Below are 6,000 nucleotides of genomic sequence, written 5' to 3' on the forward strand. Positions count from 1 at the left end.
CTTCAGCATCTATGTAAAGAAAATATGGTGACAGGTCTTCCTATGGTATCTTGCAGAGATGGTGTTTGTTCCAGATGTGTACTCGGAAAACATCATCGGGACAGTTTTGACAAACGTGCCTCTTGGCATGCCTCAGCCCCTTTACAGCTTGTGCACAGTGATTTATGTGGTCCACTTCCTGTTGCTTCATTCTCTGGCTGCAAGTATTTCTTAACTTTCATTGATGATTTCTCCAGACGCACTTGGGTATACTTCTTAAAACTCAAGAGCGAAGTATTTAACACATTTTTGGCCTTCAAAGCCTTTGTTGAAAAACAATCTGGACATCAAATTCTTAAGCTAAGAACTGATAATGGTGGAGAATATGTTAAAAACACATTCATCAACTTTTTCACTGAAAATGGAATTCAAATGCAACATATTGCTCCATACACTCCACAACAAAATGGTGTAGCTGAAAGGAAAAATCGCACCTTAAAGGAAATTGCTAATTGTATGCTGCAATCTAAAGGACTTAGTCTTAGTTTTTGGGCCGAAGCAATTAATTGTGAAAATTATATAATCAATCGCACTCCTACTAAGGTTCTAAAGAATATCACTCCAGAAGAAGCTTGGAGTTCCACTAAACCAGATGTAAGTCACTTTCGTGTTTTTGGAAGTGAAGCATGGGCCCATATTCCAGATGAAAAGCATAAAGCTTCAGAACCTAAGAGTGAGAAATGTACTTTTGTTGGATATTCTAAAGATGTAAAAGGTTATATACTTATTCCATTTAAGTCCAAAAATGTTATCATTAGAAGACATGTAGATTTTGATGAAAATAAATCGGCCTGCGAGCCTAGTCCGGCGGATGTGCCACCTCTTCCTATCTCTTCTACTTTTGAAAACATTTCTTCTTCAGATGATGAAAGTGAGGATGATAATCCTCCCCCACCTTCTCAGGATCCTCAACTTCCAAGATGGGTCCGTGCTACTCGGGATGCAGCAGGTGATCTTGTCGGTGATCCTACAGATCAGCGACGTACACGTTCTCAGTTTGAAAGAGCCTCTTCTTTACTGGCTCAAGCTCCAGTAAATCATGATCCTGACACTTTTGCAGAAGCTTCAGGCCATCCACATTGGGAAGCAGCTATGAATGAAGAATATCATTCATTGTTGGCAAATGATACATGGGATCTTGTTCCTCTACCAAAGGGACGCAAACTTGTTAGATGTAAATGGGTTTACAGAACCAAGTATGGACCAGATGGGAAAGTTGATAAACATAAAGCTCGTCTTGTTGGTAAGGGATTTTCACAGGTTGAAGGCATTGACTACACTGAAACCTTCTCCCTGTTGCCAAAATGAACTCTATCTGCCTTGTTCTTTCCCTTGCTGCCTCTTTAAAATGGGAAGTCCATCAGATGGATGTTAAATCTGCCTTCTTGCATGGGGACTTGCAGGAAGAAATCTATATGGAACAACCCATTGGCTTCATACAAACAGACTCTAGCCTTGTTTGTCGACTTAAGAAATCCCTTTATGGTCTCAAGCAAGCTCCTTGGGCTTGGTATGCCAAAATGGATAGCTTTCTTTTAGAATCTGGCTTTTCTAGGTGTTATTCTGACAATATTGTCTACACCAAGAAACTGGGCAACTCTCTTATCATCCTTGTTCTTTATGTTGATGATCTTATTCTTACTGGTAGTGATCCCAACCTTATAAACCATGTGAAGTCCAGCCTTAAAAAGAAATTTGAAATGACAGACTTAGGACACTTACACTATTTTCTCGGTCTTCAAGTCTTGCAATCCAAGGAGGGTATTTTCCTTTCCCAGTCCAAGTATGCTTGTGATATCCTTCGTCATTTTCACATGGAAGACTGTAAGCCAGCCCCTTATCCCTTTCAGTCTAGAGTCAAACTTTCAGTCTCTTGTACTTCTCCTGAAGTTGATGCTACCTTATACCATCAACTTGTAGGAAAAATCTTGTATTTAATCCATACTCGTCCTGACCTTTCCTTTGTTGTTGGGCTTGTTGCTCGTTTTATGCAAAACCCCTGTGAAAGTCATTGGAAAGCAGCTAAAAGAATACTTCGTTATGTTCGAGGTACAGTACAGTTTGGGATTCATTACAGTGCCAAAACAACTCCTCTATTAGTTGGTTTCACTGATTCTGATTGGGTTGGTGACCCTGATGATCGAAAGTCTACTGCAGGTTATGTCTTCACTCTTGGTTCAGGACCTATTACATGGGCTTTTAAGAAACAAGCTGCCATTTCTCTTTCATCAGCAGAAGCAGAGTATCGTGGTGCCGTGGAAGCTAGTAAGGAAGCCTTGTGGCTTCGTCAAATCCTATCAGAGTTTGGCTTTGAGCAGCAGCATCCAACCACACTTTGGTGTGATAATCAAAGTTCCATTCAGCTATGCAAAGATCCAGTCCAGCATCAGCGCAGCAAACACATTGAACTACACATGCACTTCATCAGAAAGCTCATTCATGACCATATTCTTGAAGTGCAATATTGTTCAAAAGATGATCAGGTTGCATACATCTTCACAAAGGCTCTCACAGAGGCGAAGTTCACTAAACTTCGATATATGCTTGGAGTTCAGGAAGTTGTCACTAAGGGGGGATAGGCTCTAGTGCCTCCTTCCTTCTCCTATTGTGTCATATTTGTAAATCCTTCAATCCTATCCCAAGTTGTTCTTAAGGGGGGATGTTAGGATATTCCGACATATAGGAAATAGTTAAGTACAACTTGGTCTAGTTTAGAGTTAGGTATAGAGTTAGGTAAAGTGTGTTTCTTTACCGTTGTACATTTTGTAACTTACAATCCGACGGTCACGATATGTAGTGATCCGACGGTTCATTCTCTCCTCGGTATTACCGACACTTGATCCGTGGCTTGACACCCGATTGGTCCATGAGTTCTATTTAAAGCGCATGGAGGGTCATTGTTCGGGTAATACGTGCATGAGAGAAGCTTATGTAAATTTTCATTCTTTGATTAATAAATTGCCTGTAGTAGCCACGTTGGCGCAGGCTGTGGACTGTTTCCCTCTTTGAGGGTTTTAACCACGTCAAAAATACTGGTGTATTGATCTGTGATCTGGTTGTGAGCGGTGTCCTTTTGGTGTTCTTTCTGAGGAACTTACCCTGTAAATTCCTACACAAATGCTAGGAGGAGATTAGTTTAAAGAAAAAATACATAGCAAAGAAATTGGTGAAACAACAGAGATAGAGAACTGAAAAACATGTTGGAAGAGATGTAAGTGTGAAGAGAAGTTGGGGAGGAGAAGGAGAAGGCCAAATCAAATTTTTGTCATTCCGAGAAGGATAAGTGTTGCCTCCATTAGCTCTAGGTAAAGGGCTTGTAGCATCTCCTCTACAACTCCTGTGTCCTCGTGACTCATTGTCACATGTATTTCCCCTATTGTCTAGATGAATGCAATAGCTCCATCCAGGGTCTCTTGAAATTCTTCACCTATCCTTGCAGTGTCCATATCACTTGGCAGCACATGGCAACCACCACTCTACCCACGGTAATTCCCATGAGTGAACCCTTCCTATGTCTGCACTGCCAGAACCCTAATCTACATGTCATGCCCTTTGTGTTGTTGGACAGCCACAGTTAAGGCCTAGAAAAGGCACCCCAACAATAAGTTCAAGGGTGCCCACAGTCGCCCCATTAACACAAAGTCGGATTTTGTCTCGGCCAAAGTGGTCTTAACCGCGGCTAGAATTTCATTCGCTTCGATGCACAAGTTCGTGGTAGTTGTGAGCGTGCAGGCCCAGAAGGGGGCCATGGAGGTCACTCAACTGAGGAAGGAGGCTAAAGAGGCCATCCACACAATGCTCAATATATCCATGTAGGAAGAGCCTAAAGTGCATGCGACCTATTGTTTACATACATGTATACCATACTTGATAATCTTGAGTTGTTGCAGACCGTTGTTACTGTAACCACTTGTAACGAACTTACTATAACCACCTATGATATCCGACAGTGGGAATCTGCTTAATCATCTAACACATCAAATCAACAACTCAAAAACAGTACATGATGGTACGAAAGTTTTTACATTCAATTTATTTCTCTTTATACTTAATACTTAATATGAAAATTGAAATAATTAATTTATGGTTCACATTGAAACATTTTTTTTAATTAATATTTTCTTTTAAAAGAAAATGTCTTAACTTTGGTCCACTAGTTCCTTGGTCATGACATGATATTTTCCATCGAAAATACATATAAAATTTTTGCCATGATATATCATTTTTGCTATAGACAACACCAACAAATTTTAAGGTAATTTTAAACTACCAATTAAAACAAAATACAACAGAAAAACTTAAACAACAAATAATTGGGTAAAAAATCTTCTTTATATTTTAAATTTATAAAAATACAAGATAAATACAAATAAATTATTAGATAAACAAATCTCATTTTTAAGTGAAAATTTTCATATAAATCTTTGGTTTAAATAAATTAAATATTTAACAACTCACTTCCTTTAAAAATAAATCTTTTTCACTAATTTGTAATAGATTAATTAGAATATTGATATAAAATTTTATACTTTCCAATTTTAAACAAACTTTTAAAATATAGGAAATTGCAAATTAATTTTTTTATTTAAAAAAATAAATATCTTTATTTTCTCCATTTATTATCTCACCTTTTATCAATACTACTTTACGTGGATGACCTTCTAATTCATTTTGATCATATAAAATCCCTATGCAAAGAAACAACATAGAAGTGTCTCACCTAACCAGATCATGTGGTATTGAAACTGGTAGGACCAGATCGAACTCGCCTATTTTCATGTTCCCTTTGCACCTATAAATGGTTGACTAAGAACAGGTTTGAAAGGGTTCCCGGTGACAAGGTTTGTTACTTGTTCTTAATTGTTTCGAGTCTGTGAAGTAAGGGAGCACGATTCGAATCTCCATATTTCTTGTGTACCTACCCTCAACGGAGTTCAAATGCTAGGAGGATTAGTAAAAAGAAAAAATCCATAGTGAAGAAATTGGTGAAACAACAAAGACAGAGAACTGAAAAACATGATGGAAGAGATGTAAGAGTCGAAAGAAGTTGGGGAGGAGAAGGAGAAGGCCAAGTCAAAGTGTAGTCGTTGCGAGAAGGATAGGTATTTCCTCCATTACATCTAGGTAGAGGGCCTGTACCATCTCCTCTGCAACTCTTGTGTCCTCGTGACTCATTGCCACATGCATTTCCCCTATTCTCTAGATGAATGCAGTTGCACCATGCAGGGTCTCTTGAAATGCTCCGCCTATCCTTGCAATGTCCATCTCAATTAGCAACACATGGCAACCACCACTATACCCAAGGTAATTCCCATGAGTGAACCCTTTCTATGTCTACACTACCATAACCCTAATCTGCATGTCATGCCCTTTGTGTTGTTGAATAGCCACAGTTAAGGCCCAAACAAGGCCCCACAACAACAAGGTCAAGGGTGCCCGGGGTCACCCCATTAACTCACAGTCAGATTTTGTCTTGGCCAAAGTGGTCTTAACCATAGCTAGAATGTCATTCACTTCGATGCACAGGGTCGTGGTAACCTCGAGCGTGCAGGCCCAAAAGGGGGCCATGGAGGTCACTCAGCTAAGGAAGGAGGCTAAAGAGGCAATCCACACAATGCTCAATGTAGCCATGTACGAAGAGCCTAAAGCACATGCAACCAATTCTTTACATACATGTATACCATACTTCATAATCTTGAGTTGTTGCAGACCGTCATTACTGTAACCACTTGTAACAAACTTACTATAACCACCTATGATATCCAATGGAGGGAATCTATTTAATCATCTAACACATTAAATCAACAACTCAAAAACAATACAAAATGGCACACTCGGGAGTACATTTCACAGAGAAACCCCTTACGATGTAAAAATAGTTTGTTGAATTTGTTTCTTTATTGATAAGAGAATAAATTATTTTAAATTACATTTATTAAATAATATGTTATGTGACCAAAC

The 6,000-nt window shown here is 39.0% G+C and overlaps 1 pseudogene; it reads left to right on the forward strand.

Moving 5' to 3' along the window:
• LOC149158543 (uncharacterized) overlaps positions 1 to 5,764 on the forward strand; it is a 97,764-nt pseudogene extending 92,000 nt beyond the window's left edge.
• Positions 5,765 to 6,000: the final 236 nt, after the last annotated feature.

This window comes from Pinus tabuliformis, chromosome 5_2 (assembly GCF_031772625.1).
Source record: "Pinus tabuliformis cultivar Carrire ecotype Pingquan chromosome 5_2, CPIR1, whole genome shotgun sequence".
NCBI classification, from domain to species: domain Eukaryota; kingdom Viridiplantae; phylum Streptophyta; class Pinopsida; order Pinales; family Pinaceae; genus Pinus; species Pinus tabuliformis.